Raw genomic sequence first — 26,494 nt, forward strand, 5'->3', positions numbered from 1 at the left:
CTGGACTGTAGTGCTGGCCACAAAATGTTCATCTTCCTCCACAGCGGGGTAAAGTGCAATGGGTCAACTAATCTGCTCTGTGTTGGGGAAGTCTGTTTCACCCTGAAGGCAATAAAGAACTACTGGATGAAGCCTGTCAGGTACTTTCAAAATATTTATTGCAAATAGTACAGATGTGCAATGTGCAAAACCTTGTGCATAGCTAATTAAAGCAGACCTGAAGATAGTTAAAAAAAAAAAAAGAGTTTCACTTACCTGGGGCTTCTTCCAGCCCCCTGCAGCTGTCTTGTCCAGTACTTAAGAATCTCCCGGTCCCCACAGCCTACCCCAACCCCCCTCCCCCCCGGCACCTCCGTTTCTTCACCGCCAACTTCACCATTGACGACCACTGTACCTGCAAGGCCCTGGCCGCACGCATCCTCGTACACACTCCCGTGGCCTGGAGTGTCCTGCGCAGAAAATCTCTACTGCACCTGCGCAGGACGCTCCCAGCAATGGGAACATGAATGAGGACACACGCAGCCACGGTGACCGGTGACGGAGACAGTGAGTCTCGGCGGGGGTCCAGAGGATCGATCCAGGTATGCCTGGGCGCAGGACGGCTGCAGGGGGCTGGCAGAAGCCCCGGGTAACTGAATCTCTTTTCAAACAATCTTCAGGTCCGCTTAAATACAAATGTACTATCATGTGCATTAAAAAAGGCTCAACTGGGGCTTGAACTGGTTTGCAGCAGAACAAGCCAGGAGGTTTGAACAGTATAAACATGGGGAATAATTGTATAAACATGGGAAATAATTGATGGACAAAAATAAAGGTGTGCCAGGACAGGAAGAGTTATAGTGTTGTGTATTTTAAGAGGGAAATTTCTCATCGACAACCATTTCTTCTCATTTGGTAAACAGGACAGATTTTTTTTTTATGTACAGCAGATGACTCGAATTGATTCCAAGGGAACCAAATGTCCATTGATATTATGTACATCTACATAGTAAATTTAATTATAGTTATCCATTAAGGCATTTGCATGAAGAAAGAAGATTTGTACTTTTCAGTACTTTGGAGAAAACATTTTCAACTTCAAAGTATGAGGTATTGGCTACTGTAAACTATTGGAGTGATACATGCAGTCACACATGGTACACTTGGTGTCAGCTAAAATGCAATATAAATTTAAATTGTGAAATAAAAGTTCAGAATAATAACTTGTATACACTCACTTTGCAAATTCCTAATTTCGTGATGAGAGACACAAGTCACATGACGCATGGGTACACTTCATGTTTTAAACCCTTCACTGGAAGAGGCAGTTCCTGGGACCACCAGACAAGGTGCTGTGGTTGAGTACATTTGAAATCGGCGCCGGTAGACTTTGGCGCAGGATTCAGCCGGTATATGGCTGATCCTGCTTCTGCACAAGTCCGGGCCGTTTTAATTACTATTCCCCCTCCAGGCCGCCATGGATAGTGGGGGAATGAAATAATTTGGCTTCCAGCGATTGCTGGAGGCCGAATTATTGTGTTTTTAAGCAACCTCGGCTCCGTCTTCTGACTCGAGCCGACGTTATAGCCGCTAAATGCCCATGCAGTCTGCGTCATGAAAGAGAGATGTAGCCGATAAATACATTGGCGGAATAGCTGCGCCCATTTCAACTTGCGCTTAAATTAACTGCTCCGGCTGTGGTTATGACAGAGGGACAAAATACCATCAGTGTAGGGAACACCTCAGCTTCTTGATCTATTCACAAAGGCTTCTATAGATGCTGAAAGCCATGTCAGTCCTGAACTAGTCTGGTTCAGCCCTAGCCTAATTTCTCTATTTTTTGTGTATATTGAAATATCATACCCAGGGCCAGGGGCATAATAACGAAACTGCAGTAAAGTCTTGTACTTATGCAAGTTACGTAGCATGCATTTTGTAAATAATGCAGCCCGCATTATGTTTAATAGGACTGCCTTTGCTACTAACACATGTGTTAGCATGTTATGCCATTAATGTGTTGTTGTGTATATATCAGGCCACTGGTATTAATTCACATAAATAATATAAACTAATAATAATGACTGTCCATGATTTATATCCTTTTACTGCAGCAAAAGCGTATTGTCTTAGTATGTACTCACTCTGGTGCAAGATTTTATTCAATTTTTGTCACCATAGTACACAAGCACATGCATGTGCTATTTACCCAGTCATTGCTGTCCTTTTTTACCTTGTAGGAACACAACAGGTAGAATCTGCAGCATGCCCACTTGCCGATTGACATCACTACCATCTACTATATGTTTCATAGTAACTCTTGTGGGAATACTTGCATCACTTTCACATCATTGTTGACTTCTGTCACAACAGCATTACTGCACCAAGGGGAAGTGCTAAGCTATTAAAAATCTGTTTTTATAGGGTACATTTGCTCTTTATTACAAATATGCTTGCAACCTTTTTTTTTTCTTTTCACTACAGGGAACCATTCGCATCATTGTAAATAAACTGATTAAGCTCCGCCTCTTTGAAACAGGAAAAAAGGGAGCCACAGTTGCCTTGGAAAAAAGGGCACTGCCATTCTCCCATTATAAAAGCCACGATTCACAGCAACAGAGGCGGCCTTAGAGTATGCGGGGCCTGGGGCGAGTGTCATATGCGGAGTCTATAGACACAGATATGCTGCCCATCCAGGTCAACATCAGCAAGGAGTTTGTATGTTCCCCCCCCCACCTGCATAGGTTTCTGCTAGGTACTCTGGTTGTGAATGTTAGGATTAGATGGTGAGCCCCTCTGAGGACAGTCAGTGATATGATTATGTACTCTGTAAAGTGCTGCAGGAGATGTCAGTGCTATATAAATACATAACAATAATATGGTAGGACATTAGACTATGACAATGGTAGGATTAGATTGTGAGCTTCTCCGAGTACAGTCAGTGACATGACTATGTACTCTGTAAAGTGCTGCAGAAGATGTCAGTGCTATATAAATACATAATAATAATATGGTACCTACACAGACAACCGACATCACACAGACCACCGACATCACACACACACCGCAGAAACATCACACGGATGCACATACATATACACACACACACACACAGACCACAGACATTTCAATCACCGCAGAAACCTCACGCGCACGTGAATACCCTTACACATACATTTCTCTCACACACACTTAACTCCGTGGTTTGCGCCCATACATCGCCCACAGCCCCGCTCAGTGCGCGCGCAGCCGGTAATAGTGCGCGGTGCGACGATAACGTTGCACCCGCTGCCCTGTAAACGTCACACCGGGTGCGACGAAAACGGCGCATCGAGTGTCCCTGAAACGGTTCAAAGCTACATTTCGGGCACTAAGTGTTTTTTCACTCCGGCGCTAATACTTAGCGCCGGGTAGTGATTCAAGCCCAATGCTGGGAAATGTAGCTGGGCTTTCAATGAGCCACACAGGAACAATGCTTATACCTGCAGCATCAAGCCACAAAAAGCAACAATTTAAACATGCAACAATTCCGATAAGTTTCACATATACACAGATAGACAAAGATACACACCTAGACACACACATAGACACAGATATACACACACACACACAGACAGGTACTGTACACACACACACACTCACTTCAGTGTGGCTGGATGCAAGACGTTTGTGTGAGGTAGCCATGCTGTGGATGGTGGGCGGGTAAATGGCTCTGTATGCATTCACGTTTGTAGGGGGCGGAGCTTCTTCAGCTCGCTCCAGCCCCCTGCCTTTTTGAATACAATTACACGCCCCCTGCCAGTTCCAGGCACTCGTGATTGGGCAGGGCGGTGTTGCTGAGCTGACAGCTCAGCCTGAATTCACGCAGCGAGCGCCTCCCAGAAGCTGGCGGCCAGCGTGTAGAGCACCCGGCAGCCATGTTTGTTCGGGGCACTTCGCGTGGGCACCCCAAAGTATAAATCCTGGGCACTCCACAGAGATATCGGTGGCATGGGCCTCGCTAAATAGGGCTAGCGACGCCGCTGGCAGCGCAACTGCCGCCCTGCTGCTCCATGACAAGAAACTGTCATGGAGAAATCCGAGGCTCCTGCTGAGGGTGCGGGGCCTCTTTAGGTGCGGGGCCTGGGGCGATTGCCCCACTTGCCCCCCCCCCCCCCAAAGGCCGGCTCTGCACAGCAAGGAGAGGAAATTTGGCTGCAGGGAGGCACCCGATAAAATAGCAGGCACTGAGTCTTCCCGAAAATCCGCATAGGTAGCGTGAAAGTTCTGTATGAGAATAGGGTTAGGTTTATAGTCATAGTAAAATACTGGTAAAGATTACCGATATTTTACTATTGGAATTCTGTAGTAGAATATAGCTCATTTTAATGATATTCTACTAGCGACGCAAATAAAATTTGCATTCATATGAAAACCAATTACCGTGTATGGGCTAGTTTCCATTTCGTGCACATTTTTGCATAAAATTGTATGTGTGAACAAAACTGACAGCCTGCTCTATATTTTTTGCATGCCATATACGATTTCTCATATATAATGCAAAAAAAATAAATCGCAAAAAAGCAACGTGTCATGCTGTTAATAGGCAAAACAAGTAAACTAGGGCCATTTGCATGCCAAATTCACATGCAAAAATTTGCATGAAAGCACATGTAAAATACCATATTTTTTGTTTTTTAGAATAACCGCTAATTATTTCTTTGATGTGAAAACGCAATGCTACATTGGAAACATAGCCTTAGCATCATTGCTGAGTGGAATAATGTTTTCATTGTGAGGTCTTTATTCCTCAGCTCTCCATTTTTCATTGCATGCATGTATGTATTTATGTATATATTCTAAATCATGCCTTTATGTTATATTGAAAAAAACGGTTTCAAATATAATCATAATAAACAGAAAGTATACTGCATTCAACTAATATGCAAATGGAAAAATCAGCATTGCAAGGACGATATTGCTTAGATAAATTTCTGCGTAATATGTTGGCGCTTTATAAATACAATAAATAAATAAATAAAATAAATAAATTAGTAACTAATGAAGTTAGCACATCCTTTTGCCATGTTCGCATTATATTTTGTTTTACAGAAACAATTTCAGCGATGCACCTGAATGTCTTGTTAGAGCAGGGAGTGTTCAATGTACTGTGCGCAAATGTAAACTGGAATGTGTCACATTAAGCTTATGTTTTCAGAATGAATTTGCCATGTAACTTAGACAGAAACATAACTGCCTGGTAATGAAATGTAGAAAGGATATCTTGATAGATGTTCTTTGCAATATGAAATCTAATTGTGGCAATTATAATAGGAGCAAATGATAGCAATAACAATTTGACAAATGCGTGTGCTTGCTTGATTGTTGTATTGCAGATGAATCTGCCAGGATCAGTAATGTCAATATTCCTTTGTTCCCATGGAGGTAAACTAATCGTTATGTGTGCTCTATGGATACATGCAGTCATAAGCATTTCACTGCTGTCCACAGGAGAGCTAACACATCCCATCTTTCATCCAGTCACTCACGTTCCAAGTCCCCTTGACCTTCATGCCTTGCAACCCAGAATTTCATTAGAGTGGGCGCACTACAACACACTGGGGATGATTTACTAAAGGAGGTGTGCCGCAGAGGGCAATGAAGTAGAGCTGTTTTCACTCAAAGTATCCAGTCATGTGCAAGAGGGAATGTAAGAAACTTCTCTGCTTCTAGCTGGGTGTTTACAGAGAGCACAGGTTCACCATCCTGCCCTTTATAAAATATCGCCTTTAGTAAATCACCCATATGGAACTAACAATAAATAAAACCAAAAGCAATAAACATCCCATTACATAGAAAAGTGATGTTAGTAACAGCGCTCCAGTCTTTATTTCTGTATTTAGAGTGTTCTGTATATATTACTGGGAGGGAGGAGGCACCCCCGAGATGTGATGTGTGGAAGTGAGAATATATATCAGCTGGATAAGGCATAATTAAATAAATAGGCTTACCTCTAAAGCACAGATGTCAAACACAAGGCCCGCGGGCCGAATGTGGCCCTCCTTGTCATTTTATGTGGCCCTTAAGAGTGTACAACAAACAGTGTTTCTGTTTAAAACATTGTCAGGTTGAGCCTGGGTGCAACAATGGGAGCCCCCCTGAGAAATTAACATGGGGACCCCTTCTTAGATCCAAATACCCCTGTGTGGCTGATAAAACAAACAAACAAACACACACACACACACACACACACACACACACACACACACACCTACTCACCCCCCTCCCCACATTTCAGATTAGTGGACCAGTGTAATACTTACCTGCTCCAGCGCTGTGTTGTGTCCCTTCTCAGCAGCTGCATGCTCTATACTTCCGTACTTCCAGCTCCTGATCACATGACACCAGAATAAGTGGTCTTCCAAAACTCACTTGTTTCTAAAAAAAAAAAAAAAAAAAAAAAAATATTAAAATGATAGTACACTGATATATTGTAAAAAACTATTTTACACTTTATTTATCAATATATTGTCGCTTGCTTCTACAGAGAAAAATGTATTATCACTGATAAAACCTATCCTAAGATGAATCATAATACAAAAACACACACATACATACCTAAAGAAAGATAATAAAAATGGACAAAACTATAGTCTAGAATACAGTTCCCATAAAAAAAGCATTTTAACTTATAAATCATGGTTAAATACAATAAAACTATAGCCATACATGGTAACAGAATGAACCAAAAGTAACCCATTATCAGTAACAAGTATCTTTAGGGAGATTTTAGATATTGATTAATATCAGTTTTGGTGATCTATCCCTAGTTATTAATACATTTAAAATAATTAAAAAAAAAAAATGCTAATCATTGGTCCACCGGTTAGTGTCAACACATTTCTCAAGTTCAGGAGGCTTCCTCTACAAAGCACACCTCAAGTACTGGTGAGAAGCTTCAGATTGGTTACTGCTGCCAACTGCAAAGACCTTTATGACAGTCACAGAGGAGCTTAGTGCCAGTTGTTACACTCACAAGTGCCCATACAGTGGCAACCAGTGAGCCAGAAGCCACTGTATCCATTGTTTAGCTTGGCTGCTGCAAGGGTGTCGGAGTCTTGGATACATGTCTGGATGATGTATTTGTTGATCAGTATAATCTCACTTGCTTATGCAGAAAGCTGAATCACCAAAGTGCATTATAGCTTTTACAATACATAAGCACCTCAGGCAGGCATGACATGAAATTTTAACATGAACAGTCAAAAGATTTTTGACTAAAGTAAATTAAAGTAAAAAAAAAAACATTGCTATGTGCTTCCTTGGGAAACTTTTGTCTACCATGCTTTCATTTAAAGTATCTGAAAGGAATGTGGAGGTTAACAATTGTTATTCTCAGTTATTCTTTATTTCATTCCTGGCTGCCCACCTATAATGATGACTGTTTGCTTTGAGAAGTTTCTATGTTGCAGACTTCCAACATGCATGGCAAAAGAGAAGTCAGTGTCTTATCAGAACACCTGGGCCTATATGAAATTAACTTTTTCTCCTGAGTTTTCTCCTAGGAGATCATTTTAAAATTGTCAATAAAATGCCATTTAACCACTTCCCGACTGCCGTATTGACAATTGGCGGCCGGGAAGTGGACCCCGCAAGGACCGCCGTATTGACAAATGGCGACGGTCCTTGTAGGGGCATGGGCGGAGCGATCGCATCATCCGTGACGCGATCCTCCGCCGGCGCCTGTCTCCGCTCACCCGCCGCAACATCCCGCCGGCCATACGGAAGCGCCGGCGGGATGTTAACCCTGCGATCGCCGCATACAAAGTGTATAATACACTTTGTAATGTTTACAAAGTGTATTATACAGGCTGCCTCCTGCCCTGGCGGTCCCAATGTCCGAGGGACCACCAGGGCAGGCTGCAGCCACCCTATGTCGCACCCAAGCACACTGATTTCTCCCCCCCTGCCCCAGATCGCCCACAGCACCCCTCAGACCCCCCCCCCCTGCCCACCCCCCAGACCCCTGTTTGCACAGAATCACCCCCCTAATCACCCATCAATCACTCCCTGTCGCTATCTGTCAACGCTATTTTTTTTTATCCCCCCCCTGCCCCCTGCCCCCTCCTGATCACCCCCCCACCCCTCAGATTCTCCCCAGACCCCCCCCCCCCAAACCCCCCCCCCCCTGTGTACTGTATGCATCTATCCCCCTGATCACCTGTCAATCACCTGTCAATCACCTGTCAATCACCCATCAATCACCCATCCATTACCCCTTGTCACTGCCACTAATCAATCAGCCCCTAACCTGCCCCTTGCGGGCAATCTGATCACCCACCCACACCAATAGATCGCCCGCAGATCCGACGTCAGATTACCTCCCAAGTGCAGTGTTTACATCTGTTATCTACCCTAAACACCCACTAATTACCCATCAATCACCCCCTATCACCACCTGTCACTGTTACCCACCAGATCAGACCCTAATCTGCCCCTTGCGGGCACCCAATCACCCGCCTACACGCTCAGATTGCCCTCAGACCCCCCCTTATCAATTCGCCAGTGCAATATTTACATCTGTGCTTCCCTGTAATAACCCACTGATCACCTGTCAATCACCTGTCAATCACCCATCAATCACCCCCTGGCACTGCCACCCATCAATCACCCCCTGTCACTGCCACCCATCAATCAGCCCCTAACCTGCCCCTTGCGGGCAATCTGATCACCCACCCACACCAATAGATCGCCCGCAGATCCGACGTCAGATCACCTCCCAAGTGCAGTGTTTATATCTGTTCTCTACCCTAAACACCCACTAATTACCCATCAATTACCCCCTGTCACTGCTACCTATCAGATTAGACCCCTATCTGCCCCTAGGGCACTTAATCACCCGCCCACACCCTCAGAATGCCCTCAGGCCCCAGCCCTGATCACCTCGCCAGTGCATTGCTTGCATCTATTCCCCCCTCTAATCACACCTTGAGACACCCATCAATCACCTCCTGTCACCCCCTAGCACACCTACCCATCAGATCAGGCCCTAATTTGCCCCGTGTGGGCTCCTGATCACTCGGCCAAACCCTCAGATCCCCCTCAGACCCCCTTCCGATCACCTCCCCAGTGCATTGATTGAATCTATTTTCCCCTCTAACCACCCCCTGAGACACCCATCAATCACCTCCTGTCACCCCCCTAGCACTCCTATCCATCAGATCAGGCCCAATACAACTTGTCATCTAAAAGGCCACCCTGCATATGACCGGTTCCACAAAATTCGCCCCCTCATAGACCACCTGTCATCAAAATTTGCAGATGCTTATACCCCTGAACAGACATTTTGAGACATTTGGTTTCCAGACTGCTCACGGTTTTGGGCCCGTAAAATGCCAGGGCGGTATAGGAACCCCACAAACTGACCCCATTTTAGAAAAAAGACACCCCAATGTATTCTGTTAGGTGTATGGCGAGTTCATAGAAGATTTTATTTTTTGTCAAAAGTTAGCAGAAATTGATTTTTTTTTTTTCACAAAGTGTCATTTTTCACTAACTTGTGACAAAAAATAAAATCTTCTATGAACTCGCCATACACCTAACAGAATACCTTGGGGTGTCTTCTTTCTAAAATGGGGTCACTTGTGGGGTTCCTATACTGCCCTGGCATTTTAGGGTCCCTAAACCGTGAGGAGTAGTCTAGAAAACAAATGCCTCAAAATGACCTGTGATTAGGACGTTGGGCCACTTAGCGCACCTAGGCTGCAAAAAAGTGTCACACATGTGGTATCGCCGTACTCAGGAAAAGTAGTATAATGTGTTTTGGGGTGTATTTTTACACATACCCATGCTGGGTGGGAGAAATAACTCTGTAAATGGACAATTGTGTGTAAAAAAAATCAAACAATTGTCATTTACAGAGATATTTCTCCCACCCAGCATGGGTATGTGTAAAAATACACCCCAAAACACATTATACTACTTCTCCTGAGTACGGCGGTACCACATATGTGGCACATTTTTACACCCTAAGTACGCTAAGGGGCCCAAAGTCCAATGAGTACCTTTAGGATTTCACAGGTCATTTTGCGACATTTGGTTTCAAGACTACTCCTCACGGTTTAGGGCCCCTAAAATGCCAGGGCAGTATAGGAACCCCACAAATGACCCCATTCTAGAAAGAAGACACCCAAACGTATTCCGTTAGGAGTATAGTGAGTTCATAGAAGATTTTATTTTTTGTCACAAGTTAGCGGAAAATGACACTTAGTGAAAAAAAAACAATTAAAATCAATTTCCGCTAACTTGTGACAAAAAATAAAAACTTCTATGAACTCACCATACTCCTAACGGAATACCTTGGGGTGTCTTCTTTCTAAAATGGGGTCATTAGTGGGGTTCCTATACTGTCCTGGCATTTTAGGGGCCCTAAACCGTGAGGAGTAGTCTTGAAACAAAAATGACCTGTGAAATCCTAAAGGTACTCATTGGACTTTGGGCCCCTTAGCGCAGTTAGGCTGCAAAAAAGTGCCACACATGTGGTATCGCCGTACTGATTTTTATTGTTTTTTTTCACAAAGTGTCATTTTCCGCTAACTTGTGACAAAAAATAAAATCTTCTATGAACTCACCGTACTACTAACGGAATACCTTGGGGTGTCTTCTTTCTAAAATGGGGTCATTTGTGGGGTTCCTATACTGTCCTGGCATTTTAGGGGCCCTAAACCGTAAGGAGTAGTCTTGAAATGAAATTTCTCAAAATGACCTGTGAAATCCTAAAGGTACTCATTGGACTTTGGGCCCCTTAGCGCAGTTAGGCTGCAAAAAAGTGCCACACATGTGGTATCGCCATACTCGGGAGAAGTAGTATAATGTGTTTTGGGGTGTATTTTTACACATACCCATGCTGGGTGGGAGAAATAACTCTGTAAATGGACAATTGTGTGTAAAAAAAATCAAACAATTGTCATTTACAGAGATATTTCTCCCACCCAGCATGGGTATGTGTAAAAATACACCCCAAAACACATTATACTACTTCTCCTGAGTACGGCGGTACCACATATGTGGCACATTTTTACACCCTAAGTACGCTAAGGGGCCCAAAGTCCAATGAGTACCTTTAGGATTTCACAGGTCATTTTGCGACATTTGGTTTCAAGACTACTCCTCACGGTTTAGGGCCCCTAAAATGCCAGGGCAGTATAGGAACCCCACAAATGACCCCATTCCTGAAAGAAGACACCCAAACGTATTCCGTTAGGAGTATAGTGAGTTCATAGAAGATTTTATTTTTTGTCACAAGTTAGCGGAAAATGACACTTAGTGAAAAAAAAACAATTAAAATCAATTTCCGCTAACTTGTGACAAAAAATAAAAACTTCTATGAACTCACCATACTCCTAACGGAATACCTTGGGGTGTCTTCTTTCTAAAATGGGGTCATTAGTGGGGTTCCTATACTGTCCTGGCATTTTAGGGGCCCTAAACCGTGAGGAGTAGTCTTGAAACAAAAATGACCTGTGAAATCCTAAAGGTACTCATTGGACTTTGGGCCCCTTAGCGCAGTTAGGCTGCAAAAAAGTGCCACACATGTGGTATCGCCGTACTGATTTTTATTGTTTTTTTTCACAAAGTGTCATTTTCCGCTAACTTGTGACAAAAAATAAAATCTTCTATGAACTCACCGTACTACTAACGGAATACCTTGGGGTGTCTTCTTTCTAAAATGGGGTCATTTGTGGGGTTCCTATACTGTCCTGGCATTTTAGGGGCCCTAAACCGTAAGGAGTAGTCTTGAAATGAAATTTCTCAAAATGACCTGTGAAATCCTAAAGGTACTCATTGGACTTTGGGCCCCTTAGCGCAGTTAGGCTGCAAAAAAGTGCCACACATGTGGTATCGCCGTACTCGGGAGAAGTAGTATAATGTGTTTTGGGGTGTATTTTTACACATACCCATGCTGGGTGGGAGAAATACCTCTGTAAATGACAATCTTTTGATTTTTTTACACACAATTGTCCATTTACAGAGTTTTTTCTCCCACCCAGCATGGGTATGTGTAAAAATACACCCCAAAACACATTGTACTACTTCTCCCGAGTACGGCGATACCACATGTGTGGCACTTTTTTGCACCCTAACTGCGCAAAAGGGCCCAAAGTCCAATGAGTACCTTTAGGATTTCACAGGTCATTTTTGTTTCAAGACTACTCCTCACGGTTTAGGGCCCCTAAAATGCCAGGACAGTATAGGAACCCCACAAATGACTCCATTTTAGAAAGAAGACACCCCAAGGTATTCTGTTAGTAGTACGGTGAGTTCATAGAAGATTTTATTTTTTGTCACAAGTTAGCGGAAATTGATTTTTATTGGTTTTTTTCACAAAGTGTCATTTTCCGCTAACTTGTGACAAAAAATAAAATCTTCTATGAACTCACCGTACTACTAACGGAATACCTTGGGGTGTCTTCTTTCTAAAATGGGGTCATTTGTGGGGTTCCTATACTGTCCTGGCATTTTAGGGGCCCTAAACCGTGAGGAGTAGTCTTGAAACGAAATTTCTCAAAATGACCTGTGAAATCCTAAAGGTACTCATTGGACTTTGGGCCCCTTAGCGCAGTTAGGGTGCCAAAAAGTGCCACACATGTGGTATCGCCGTACTCAGGAGAAGTAGTATAGTGTGTTTTGGGGTGTATTTTTACACATACCCATGCTGAGTGGGAGAAAGATCTCTGTAAATGGACAATTGTGTGTAAAAAAAATTAAAAAATTGTCATTTACAGAGATATTTCTCCCACCCAGCATCGGTATGTGTAAAAATACACCCCAAAACACATTATACTACTTCTCCTGAGTACGGCAATACCACATGTGTGGCACTTTTTTGCAGCCTAACTGTGCTAAGGGGCCCAAAGTCCAATGAGCACCTTTAGGCTTTACAGGGGTGCTTACAAATTAGCACCCCCCAAAATGCGAGGACAGTAAACACACCCTACAAATGACCCCATTTTGGAAAGTAGACCCTTCAAGGTATTCAGAGAGGGGCATGGTGAGTCCGTGGCAGATTTCATTTTTTTTTTGTCGCAAGTTAGAAGAAATGGAAACTTTTTTTTTTTTGTCACAAAGTGTCATTTTCCGCTTACTTGTGACAAAATTTAATATCTTCTATGAACTCACTATGCCTCTCAGTGAATACTTTGGGATGTCTTCTTTCCAAAATGGGGTCATTTGGGGGGTATTTATACTATCCTGGAATTCTAGCCCCTCATGAAACATGTCAGGTGGTCAGAAAAGTCATAGATGCTTGAAAATGGGAAAATTCACTTTTTGCACCATAGTTTGTAAACGCTATAACTTTTACCCAAACCAATAAATATACACTGAATGTTTTTTTTTATCAAAAACATGTTTGTCCACATTTTTTGCGCTGCATGTATACAGAAATTTTACTTTATATGAAAAAAAATCATTTTTTTGCCAAAATTCAGGAGCAATCAAATAGCACCAAAAGAAAGATTTATTAGTGACAAGAAAAAGAGCCAAAATTCATTTAGGTGGTAGGTTGTATGAGCGAGCAATAAACCGTGAAAGTTGCAGTGGTCTGAATGGAAAAAAAGTGGCCGGTCCTTAAGGGGGGTAAAGCCCACGGTCCTCAAGTGGTTAAACCACCAGCAAGCAAGAAAACACTCCACATAATTTTGATAGTACTTGTTCACCTACTTTTTGGTACTTTTTCAGTTGCAGAGTGCTGAAAATGTATTTTAGTTTCAAAGTCTTTTATTGTGAAATCAATAAAAACGGTACATAGTTAGCCAAAAGAAGTCGACACCATCCAACATGGGCGGGGCGACTGCATAAGAAAAAGTGTACAAAATTACAGCCATTACATAATTAAACTGTATAAGGTACATATAGCAAAATTGTTTAACAGCAACATTTCTGGGAAGAATAAGAATGTAAAGAAACACGGTGCATTCGGTAACATTTGGGGGTAACAGGCTTGATAATGGTGGAGGATATCATGGAGTAAACATAAAAATTCAGTTATAGAGTCATAGTACATAATAGGAGAAACAGAGGTACACTACCTGGGGTCAAACAATTGTCATTATTGTCATGTCTATAATTTTTAATTTGAGCCTCCTGCGTGTGTATATTTAGGAATAAACTACGCCTCCAAGACCGTTGATAGACTGAGGTTCCCTCTAAGCTCTATCCATGGTTCCCAGATATTTATGAATTGATCCATTGTATCTCTAATTAAGGCATTAAGCCGCTCACACACCATTATGTGGTCGATTCTTCGTTCCATTACTGCCAAAGACAGAGAGGGCTACAGCCATTGGGAAGCTATATAGGTTTTAGCTGCTACGAGAATATATTGTAAAAGTCTGTGCTGTGGGTTTGTGAATTTTGGGGGCTTTAGTCCCAACAGGTAGACCTTGGGGTTTTTAGCTACACGGGGAGAGAATAGGCTTGATATTTTCCTGGTTAGTTTTGACCAAAATAATACGACTTTTGGACATGTCCACCATGTGTGGAAAGTAGTCCCATTAGCGGTGCAGCCTCGGAAGCATTGCGGGGGGTGAGTTGGGTCAATTTTGTGTAAGCGTACTGGGTCTAGATATGATCTATGTAGGAGCCTAAGTGAAGATTCTAAATTAGATGTCTGCAGACTACCTCTAGATAAGGTGTCTAGACATTGTGACCATTGTTCTTTAGTTAAAGATGTACCTATGTCTTTTTCCCAGTCAAGCATGTATGAAAATGTATGATCAGGGGGTGGCTGGTTAAAGGTACAATATAGAAAAGACAAGATTCCTTTACGCAACGGGTCATGCAGGCAGATGTTTTCAAAAGAAGATTGCTGTATATCTTGAGCTGATGATGTTAAACGTTTGTAGTAGTGGAAGATTTGGGAGGCCCTGAAATATTCTAAAGATGGCACATTTTTTTCAGCAGTGAATTGGTTTAAGGTACAGAGTGAAAATGTATTTTAAATAGAAGATGAAAAATTATAACCTAGGAGAAAAGTCAGGAGAAAAAGTGAATTGCATATGGCCCCTGGGCCCATATGCAATTCACTTCTGTGTTTTCTTCTAGGTGATATTTTCACACCTTGTTATAAAATGCCTTTTAAACCAACAACAAGCAAGAAAATACTCCAAATAATTTTGATAGCACTTTTTCACTTTTTTAGTTGTAGCATGCTTAAATTATTTTAAAAGATTGTGTGAAAATTATCTCCTAGGAGAAAAAGTTACCGTAATTACTGTAATTGCACATGGGCCCTGGTCTACATACTTGTTATTTGCAGAATGGTAAAGTCAAAGGTTTAGTAGGCTCTCAATGTGTGTTACATGTACCCCTGGGGGTACTTCTGATGGGTCTAGGGGGTACTTGGACTTGATAAAATGTATTAAATATAACACACTTTGGCCCATATGCAATTAACTTTTTCACCTGAGTTTTCTCCTAGGAGATAATTTTTCAACTTCTTTTTAAAATAACTTTCCAGCACTTTGTAATCTAAAAAGTACCAAAAAGTAAAGAAAAACTGTTATCAAAATTATTTTGAGTATTTTCTTGTTTGCTGGTGGCTTCAGGGCCGGGCCGAGGCATAGGCTGGAGAGGCTCCAGCCTCAGGGCGCAGTGTAGGAGGGGGCGCACAATTCATTCAGCTGTTCCTAATCGTGTATGAAGCAGAAAGAAATAAGAAAAGGGGATACATGGCAGTGACTGCAAGCCAGATAACTAGATATTAAGGTGTTGGGGAGGTTGTGGGCCCTGTGGCCCTCTTAGTCTAACAGCAATCAGTGAGTGGCAGCTGGGGTGGGAGGGGTGGAGGGGCGCACTTTGGTGTCTCAGCCTTGGGTGCTGGAGGACCTTGTCCCTGCTCTGGGTGGCTTAAAAGGGATTTTATGACAAGGTGTGAAAATGTGAACTTGGAGATAACTCAGGTGAAAAAGTGAATTGCATATGGGCCTTAGAGTTTAAAAAAATAAGTCTTATGTAAACCACAGCACCAAATTGGCATTTTAGTCTAAACATATCAGGGTATCTAAAATAATGTTTACTATACCGGGGGTACTTGGTGAGCTCAGGCTTCCGAAAGGGGAACACACCAATAAAATGTTGAGAAACAAATAGACAAGCCACATTTTCCATCAGGAGGTTAGCAATATGTGCTTCTATGTTCCTCTCTGTCCACATCACAAAAGTGGCCACAGTGACTATGTGGATAGCATTTTGCTACATAGGAGGTTCAGTTCCTGAGCAGGCATTATTTATCTGTATGGAGTTTGGATGTTCCCCTTCCCCGCGTGTTTGCGTGGATTCCTTTGGTTTCCATTTAACTCAAAAAACATATTGGTCGATGTAAAAGCAAACAGACATGGTCGAAGAGATGACAAAATGCCAGGCTGTGCTTGGGGATTATGGTGAACAAAAGGTACTTCTTTTATTCTTTAACTCATACTGGAGTACGTTTCTTCACAGCAAAGCTTTGTTTTTACCTGTGAGCCTTTGTATTTATTTTTAATCCAATTTATTTCCCCCTCCCCAATGGAAATATACGCCCATAAACCCTCACCTATTTAGCTACAAAGCTGTTAAACTTCAGGGGCGACTTCACCGCTCCCTTCTGCATGAGTGTAGTGCTGCTCCAGGCTGTTCCAGACCTGACTATCTGTGTACACACGCCTTCCCTTGGGCTCAGCCTCCCTCCTATAAGGAACAACAGGAACGAGGTTCATTGGCAGTCTGCCCCTTCTACAGCCCCTTACATAGCATCCTACAGTGCATTATGGCATATTCCATATGCCAACCAAAGCCACACCCCCAAACAGGACAGAATAACCGAGGAGGTGATTGGGCCATATAGGAACACTCTACTCCCATAGGAAAAAAAATAGGAGGGTTGATGACTGGCAAAGTGTGGCGTTCCTCCATCCCAGAAGACACTGTGGGAGGCAAGCCTGTTTCAGTGATATGGCTGCCAGCCACTAGAAGATGCCAGGTAACAGGTCAGAAGACAGCAAGGGGTGTCATTACTAGACATTTGCTGGGGATTTTGTAAGTATCCCTTTTTTGGGGGGGGGGGGGGGGGCTTCTCCCATAAAGGTGGGCAGCATGAGGAAATGCACAGGGAATCCTGGTCATTGAGTTGAATGCCTGACTTGCTCAGCTCCTCACTATACAGAAGATGCGGATATCTGCAACACCACTGAGTCCATGCTGGTTACTACTTACTTGGATTACATTTAAAAAGGCAGTCCATGCACATGCACTTATTTTTATTTTAATACAATTTTAAGTGTATAAAGTATTTAAAATTAAAGCCAGCTTGATGTTTGACAATAAAATATATTCAGTTGCATTTTGATGATCTTCCTCCAGCTGATTTGTAGTCTCTTGGCAGGCACAGGGATTATAGGTGTCCCTGTGTCAGTGCACACCACTGCTTCCTGCCAAGACTCTAGTGTCACAATACACTTGATTGAAGGCACTTGTCACTGCTGACAGGAAGGGTGCACCAGTGTACAGAGAGAGCTTTATCTCTCAGTATTGTGTCATTCTTCTTCTAGCTCTAACATTGATTATCATTTCAGAGTACTAATATGTAGACGTGCTTTGATTTATTTTATCTGTTGTGATATTTGGCTGCAATGCTTTCATTGATTATTGCTATTGTTAACGCTATGAATATTACCTGAATGACTGTACATACTGACGATTTTTTTCCTTCAGTAAAGATTTGCTATTTGCAGTATTGCCATACTATATCTTCATCAACGTAATTGGCTTTTTTCCACTCTTGCCCGCTAGTACTGCTACACGTGGTTTTGTAACGTTTTTTCATTTGTTTTTGCAAGCAAGGATGCAGTGTTTTTTTATGAAATCATGTGCAGTGAATTACAGTGACACCATTAACATTTTGGTGGGGGTTTTTTTGCATTTATGTAGATCTGACACATGCCCAGGTAGAAGCACAGGGGAATGAGGCTCTAGCCTCTCAGGACTGCGCAGGAGGGATGCAGGGGGCACAACTTCTCTCACCCCCCTCTGTTCTCCCCTCATAGCCTGCCCACACTGCAGACAAGTACAGTGGTGATGCTGCATTCTCCGCTACAGTCACATTATAAACTAATGACAGTTTTTTGGGGAAGCCAATTAAGTTATCTTTATGTTTTTTGGATGGGGAGGAAAATGGAGGAGGCTGGTTTAGAGGAAACGCACACAAACACAGGGAGAACATGCGGACTCCACACATATAATGTTTTGCGCAGATTCCAACTGGGGACCCAGCGTTGCAAGGCGAAAGAGCCGTCCACCGAGCTACCCGCATCATTTGTGATTTGAATGGAGCGACGTTAGTGTGGCCTTTTTCACAGTCCTGTTTATTGTAAAATGCCCCCAAAGTACCTTATGCATTTGAACATTGCAGAGACACATTGAGGGAAAAAGATGACATGGCTTTCAATTTTTCCTTCTCTTTTCTAAAACTACAAAAATACATCGACTGGAGTTCTACTGTTAAGGGAACCATTCAAGACATAACTATAGACACATGCTGCTGGCTGATATATGAGGTAGAAGTTTCAGGCCCTTGTCAATATCCTTGTTTCACTAACCTCAAATAAATGTGCACTGTCACTTCACTGTGTGTTTCAGGTGTGTAACTTAACTAGGCTGAAGGAACATTGTACAGATATACGTAGATGATACTCCAAAGGTTATAGCTTCTAGTTGTTGCCATGACATCACCTTTTAAAAGAAATCCTGAATCTTAGTTTTGCAAGATAAGATTGTCTTTCATAATTCCTGCAAATGACTGATTGTCACTGATATAATTTCAATGCAGAAGGGTTTAGCATAAATAGTTTGATAGTATCAACAAACAAACTTTCCCAAGTTTAATTATGTATAATATACATTGTATATGGTAAAGAAAAGTTGTTATTAGGTAAATCCTATAAGTTTGTGTTGCAATTGTAAGTAAAAATGCTTTTATTTTTGAAAAAAGTCATGGCCAGCATATGTCTTTATGAGGTTTTTTGTTTTTGTTGATATTGTATCTTATAATATCGTCATTGTCAAAAAAGTTTACATTGTTGGCAGAAATGCATTTCTTAACTGAAATAAAAGTATGTCCTGAAACTGAATGGAGGCAGGAAGTCTGTGGACCTGACATTGAAAACGTAGAGAGTAAAGAGCTCAAGTGGGGAGGATCAGTTTATTCCTCTACCTCCTACGCTGAAAGCTTAGAAGGATTAGATGAAGCTGGGCAAGGAAATGTTGAATACAGGACAGCTGGAGCATATGGTAATCTGTTGATTTTCTTAGTAATCTAAAAGCTGCCAAGGCACCAGACAACTGGCCTGCTAGGAGGCAGATGGCATCATTTTTCTTCTAGTTCTTATAAATTTGAGAGTAAACTACAACATATTAATTTACAAACTACAAAAGTGCGATGACACACTTTCAGTCTATGGCACGACGCAGTGGTTTGTTAAAATGGATACTTTACTATTTAATGTAACGTTTGTGAGATCAACACCAAAAACATTTCATACAGTGACATAGCAGTTGATGCTAAATAGACTTGTGTATTACCATATAACCTTATATGAATGAGAATTGGCCATAAAAATGCGTTAAGCAGTTCAAAAATTAGGAAATGTAACTGGTTTCTACTGATAATTGTGTTAATTGAAGTAAAGTTATGGCATAATTGGCATAAAGGAATAACTCACCTGACATGACCTGGGCTGTCCACGTAACAGGCTGCAAAAGGCCAATATGTATAAAGTACAGTACTTTACAACACCTCATCCATTTATGTGGTACTGAATAGGGGTGGTCGATGAGATGCAAATTTTTTATGTAAATCTATGCAACTTGAAAATGCGCCTAACGATTCTGACTTCGTTTTCATTCAATCAACGCTCAAACTTAATACATTTGCATAATTTTTCATCAACTCAGAATTATTTGCAACTAATTTGGTTCTAATAATCTTCTGGGAGCCCCAGATTTTCAGTTGCTTTGGCATAGCTGCACTTCTTTTCACTAAACTTTGATCTAAGTACATCATAACTTCCACTAAAAGGCTTGGTGCCAATTCTTACACATGATGGGGACAGTGTAGTATAAATGTAGTTCTGTAGTTTGTATATTTTCCCTGGCCTTGGTGCTGCTGTGTCATTTCTCCATGGCAAGCACAAATAAGTAAATGCTGGTCTTTTGCAGCATTTAACGTAGATGCAAACAATTTTAATGGAGAAAGCAAAAACAATTTTTTTAAGTATAGTATATTTCTGTACTGTGGCAGCTTTGCATTGTGACTCTTGTCAACTGTGAAATAAAGAACATTGTGAGATTACCCTCTTTTTCTCTGTGTGGCCTAGGTGAGCCTTGATCCTGCACTTTTAAAATGCAGGATGAAGAGAATATTCGCCAACACTTTTTTGCTGCACAGGTTGTTAGAGCTGCAGGTTGCAGTTTATTTATACAGTCTAGACTAGAGTATAGAGTTATTTTATCCTTTGCTGCACCATCTTGCTGCCTTAAATGTATGGATGATGTCATGGGGCCCCCCCAGCAAAACTCTTATCACCGTCTGGGGGCCCATCTTGCAAGAGTCATGAAGCAAGTGTGAACATCCTAATCTTCACACCCATAATAACGTTAGCCACCAAAACACCCTGTAGTTACGCCCCTGAATGATGCCTAAAATCAGCAGTCTTGCCCAATAGAACTTAATTTGGGCTCGTTCAAGGAACATTGAAAGTTGCAGAAGCTTCATTTGTCACAAAAAGATAATGTTGGCACCCTGCTTGCTAAATTACCACATAGTATATTTAAATCTGTGCCTGGCGCCTGGATTTTAAATGCATGTATGCATTTCTTTGCATACAACTAACATTTATTTTGCAGAATCTTAGTTCAGAACTAAGGTTTGTGAATTTTTTATAATGACCCCAAAAGGGGTGAAACGCCCCACTATACAGTCCATCATGAACTCTGCAGCACAATTCATCCACCTGTCCTCCCTCTTCTCCAGCCCTAGCCCCCTCTTTCCGAAACAGGGCATTTTGGTGCCTGCCAGGCGTCGCATAGCAATGAAGCTTTTATGGCTATAGCAGTGATGCTATAGTCCGCGCCCCTTGCATGGGTAATTCGGGGATCCAGCTATTGCCAGGCCCCAAATTACTTCTCCCTCCTAGTTGCGATGACTCGGAGGGGGAATAGTATTTAACACACACACCCTGAATTTGTGTGGCAGCAGGGTGAGCTGCCATTTGGCTCATCCTGCACCAAAAACCCAAGAGCTAAACTGCCATGTACACCCTCTTTCAGTCCCTTCACTTGCTTCCAGTCACACAAAGGATATAAATTAAAGTCCTGACTCTTGCCTATAAACCCTTTTACAACCTAGCTCCTTCTTACTTAAGAAAGAACATATTTACAGATACCATCCTACATGAAATCTCCATTCTACTAACAATATTCTCCTGTCTTTCCCTCGACTCTTCTCACTTCCGCTAACAGGACTTCTCTCGATCTTCTCCCCTGCTCTGGATCTCCCTCTCTCATCACATCCACCACTCAACTACACTTATCCCTTTTCAGAAAAAACCTAAAGACACTTATTTTCAGGCAAACATACTATTACACTTAAGACATTTTGGCCACTGACAACCACTTAAGCATCTCATTCACAGCTTTTCTTCATGTATTGTCTTATCCTTTAACCCTTTTAATGTAAGGGTGATTGACAAGCGCTCTCTTTCACCTTTGTTTCTTAATGGTATGTTTTCTGCATACATATCTCCCACCCCTCTGTGTAATCTGCATACATATCTCCCACCCCTCTGTGTAATCTGCATACATATCTACCACCCCTCTGTGTAATCTGCATACATATCTACCACCCCTATGTAAAAATCTGCGTTGATTTGTTAACTGCATCAGCTGTAATCCACCATTGTTTTGTATTGACTATTGTATTGTTCATATTGAGGTTGATTCACAAAAGAGTGCTAACTAATAGCACGGCCGCGCTATGCAGTTAACACACGGGGTGACGCGCGCACACCTTTGCACGCGCAAAGTCTTACCCCAGTGCAATAACTATTGTTTGTGCGCGATAACGCGGACATTTGCGCGCTAATGGGCGCGCAAATGTCCACGTTAACGCGCGCAAGCTTTAGTTATCGCGCAGGGGGTAAGACTTTGCGTCACCTCGCGTGTTAACTGCATAGCACGCCCGTGCTATCAGTTAGCACTCTTTTGTGAATCAACCCCATTGTATTGTTATACTTTGTATTTGGTTGTACAGAGCCACTGAAGATGTTGGTGCTATATAAATCAATAACAATATATACCTTTGTGTACATGTCATCCATGAATTCATATTATATATTGTTACCTTTATCACATGACTAATAACACAATGGTTTGTTTTTACTGTCATCTGCAATATTGTCAGTATGGTAATTGTTTAGTAACACAAGTTACTACTTCATATATGTGCTATAAAAAGAAAATGTATAGTACCTTGCTGCTTTATTCTCAAGAGTAGAGATTTATGCTGCGGGAATTTGGAACATAAAGGTTATTCATCATTCCCATTTAATTTACTTTTATTGGATTCTAAATCTGTCAGAATGTTGTTGTGTAAAATATGAACTGTGCTGTTCATTTATAGTTTGCATTCAGGAAAGACGTGCCATGTATTTCTTTGTATTTTTTAGCCAGCAAAATACAGTATACTAATGATAAGTCTGTAAACCAGCACAGTATATTGTACGGAGCCTGTACAAACATTTAGTAGTGTGAAAAGTAATGCCCCAAATAAATAGTTCATAGTGACTCATGAGTACAATAATCAATATTTTTTTTCCCTTGTAACATGGGCAGGGCTGAAGGCTCCTTTAGTCATGTTATATTGCATGAAGCTGTTCCATTCCATAGCACTGACTCAGGCTGCAGGCATTGACAGATAGCTGTAGACTAGTGACAGAATTCTCAGTTGCTCCAAATGTGGCTCAGCAGCTAACAGATGTACCTTTATGTATAAAGCTGCAATTCTGCGGATGCTTTGAAAGGTCAAACTACAAATGTAGTTTTAAAATACATCTGCATTAATGCATTTAAGCTACCGTAGATGTGTTACTCTTGTTATTGTATGGTTTGAGTATCATGCAACATATATGTGCATATCTACTACTAGTCTTTGTTATTACATCCACTCAACAGTAGAACAGTTACTTAGGTGGTATGTATTTCCAGTAAAATATATTTTATATGTAAAATAAAAATTAGCATATAACCTTCCCAGCTCACTGCAGTTTGAAATTTTAAAAAGGTATTGAAAGGTCAACATAGTAAATAACAAATGCAACGGTTTAACCCCTTATCTACCATTGACATGTACAATAGAATGGCAATATAATAAACCTCTGGCAAAAGTAAACTTTGTACCCAGGTCCAGGCAAATGAGCTTGTATTAATATACAATGAATGACCAATTGTGATAAAGTAAACTTCTGATATAGTAAATTACTTCGTCAGGTCTATTGAAGTATACTATAAATGGATTCTACTGTATTAAGGTGCCCATACATCAGGCGGTCGACCAACTGACCAACCAATTTAATTATTATCGAATTGGTTGAAAATCGGTGCCACCAAGTGCAGGCACAATTCGGGCCGAAATTGGTCATGTTAGTTGATCTTGACTGGTGCAAGATGTTGGGCCTATATCGGAACGAACAGCGAAACCCCTGCAAATCTGATTACAATCAAATCTGATTAGAGATAAATTTGTCTCTTTGTCAAAGCGGCCAATATACTGCAGGCCGCTTCCCATCCGATTTCAGCATGAATTCTTCAGGGAATCGGCCTGCAGTATACAGGGAGTGCAGAATTATTAGGCAAGTTGTATTTTTGAGAAGTAATTTTATTATTGAACAACAACCATGTTCTCAATGAACCCAAAACACTCATTAATATAAAAGCTGAATATTTTTGAAAGTATTTTTTAGTTTGTTTTTAGTTTTAGCTATTTTAGGGGGATATCTGTGTGTGCAGGTGACTATTACTGTGCATAATTATTAGGCAACTTAACAAAAAACAAATATATACCCATTTCAATTATTTATTTTTACCAGTGAAACCAATATAACATCTCAACATTCACAAATATACATTTCTGACATTCAAAAACAAAACAAAAACAAATCAGTGACCAATATAGCCACCTTTCTTTGCAAGGACACTCAAAAGCCTGCCATCCATGGATTCTGTCAGTGTTTTGATTTGTTCACCATCAACATTGCGTGCAGCAGCAACCACCGCCTCCCAGACACTGTTCAGAGAGGTGTACTGTTTTCCCTCCTTGTAAATCTCACATTTTATGATGGACCACAGGTTCTCAATGGGGTTCAGATCTGGTGAACAAGGAGGCCATGTCATTAGTTTTTCTTCTTTTATACCCTTTCTTGCCAGCCACGCTGTGGAGTACTTGGACGCGTGTGATGGAGCATTGTCCTGCATGAAAATCATGTTTTTCTTGAAGGATGCAGACTTCTTCCTGTACCACTGCTTGAAGAAGGTGTCTTCCAGAAACTGGCAGTAAGACTGGGAGTTGAGCTTGACTCCATCCTCAACCCAAAAAGGCCCCACAAGCTCATCTTTGATGATACCAGCCCAAACCAGTACTCCACCTCCACCTTGCTGGCGTCAGAGTCGGACTGGAGCTCTCTGCCCTTTACCAATCCAGCCACGGGTCCACCCATCTGGCCTATCAAGACTCACTCTCATTTCATCAGTCTATAAAACCTTAGAAAAATCAGTCTTGAGATATTTCTTGGCCCAGTCTTGACATTTCAGCTTGTGTGTCTTGTTCAGTGGTGGTCATCTTTCAGCCTTTCTTACCTTGGCCATGTCTCTGAGTATTGCACCCCTTGTGCTTTTGGGCACTCCAGTGATGTTGCAGCTCTGAAATATGGCCAAACTGGTGGCAAGTGGCAACTTGGCAGCTGCACGCTTGACTTTTTTCAGTTCATGGGCAGGTATTTTGCGCCTTGTTTTTTCCACACGCTTCTTGACTATTTTGAATGAAACGCTTCATTGTTCGATGATCACGCTTCAGAAGCTTTGCAATTTTAAGAGTGCTGCATCCCTCTGCAAGATGTCTAACTATTTTTGACTTCTTTTGACCCATTTTGCCAAAGGAAAGGAAGTTTCCTAATAATTATGCACACCTGATATAGGGTGTTGATGTCAGATTCGATTAGAGATAAATGTGTCTCTTTGTTGAATCTGCCCATAATCTTCTGATGTATGGGCACCTTTATACAATGTGGAAGTTAAAGGGTCATATACAAGCTAACAGGCTACATTAGCAGCCACAAGCTTGGTTTCTTTTAGCGGTGCTTGTTGTATGTAAAAAGCCTCTGGGTAGCTTGACCACGCCTACCATTTATCTGAAAAGGACCACAGTGGTCAATCTGAAGAACATTATTATATGCACTTTGCGTATAACATTTCAAATAAAGTGATTGCCCAGGCATGGGTGGATAGCCTTGCATCCATTTCTGGTTACGTTCTGTGACAGACAGCAAACAGTTAACATATTAATGCCTCGTTCAGACTATATGCGCTGCTGTGCGCATTACGGCAACGCATATGGTGTGCGACATGCAAGAATATCAGAAGTGCATAGACAGCACTTCTGACATTCAGACTGTATTCACTCTGCAGCAGTGTGATGGGCTATCACACTGCTGCACACATTTTTTGCAAAGTGCAGCCCTGATCCCATACACTGTATGAATGGGATCATCAGCGCATCGCACAGCAACACTGATGCGTTGCATTCTGATCACACGACCATTTGCATTGCCTAATGTGAGCATGTGAACGAAGCCTAAGATTAAATATACAAATTTACTGGTTCATTTTGAAGCTAGAGAACTGGGTTACCCTTCAGTAGTTTTGCAAAACTGATCTGTTTTTATGCTTTCATAAACATTTATGTTTTATATTATCGCCGTGTATTTTCTTTGTAAAGGATACTGGTGTGTTTAGTAATTTAGTAGTCTTCTGTTGATATTTGGAAACAGTGTTGGAATCTTAACAATCCTTACAATTAGAAGTTGTGAGTGTGCAGGTTGCCATATAGAGCAGATGCTTGTGACAGTAGGACTGCCATGGGGAAGAAGCCTTGGAATCTTGGACATGTCCTCTGTGCTGGAAGATTGTTATTTTCAGAAGAGGCTGCCAGTCTATTTTTTTGCTGCAATGCCTAGTGGGATCTCACAGGAGTCATGCAAGGATTTGTGTGCTGGATAACAGCCCATACAGTCATAAATCTCCTATTTATTTTTATAGAAGTATTTCTGCTCGTAGCTTGCATATCAACACCTACGTATGATATGTGATCTTTCGCAAGTTGAATGTCTGTTATGGACATCCTGATGCAAATGTCTTTACCACATAACTTGTACTTACAGTTCAAATTATCTTA

The 26,494-nt window shown here is 41.6% G+C and overlaps 1 protein-coding gene across 3 annotated transcripts in view; it reads left to right on the plus strand.

Annotated features, from left to right (window-relative positions):
* Positions 1 to 26,494, plus strand: part of LOC137518608 (dynein axonemal heavy chain 5-like) — a 553,928-nt gene that overhangs the window by 509,230 nt on the left and 18,204 nt on the right. The gene's annotated exons all lie outside the window — the stretch shown is intronic.

The sequence above is a fragment of the Hyperolius riggenbachi genome, chromosome 5 (assembly GCF_040937935.1).
Source record: "Hyperolius riggenbachi isolate aHypRig1 chromosome 5, aHypRig1.pri, whole genome shotgun sequence".
NCBI lineage: Eukaryota > Metazoa > Chordata > Amphibia > Anura > Hyperoliidae > Hyperolius > Hyperolius riggenbachi.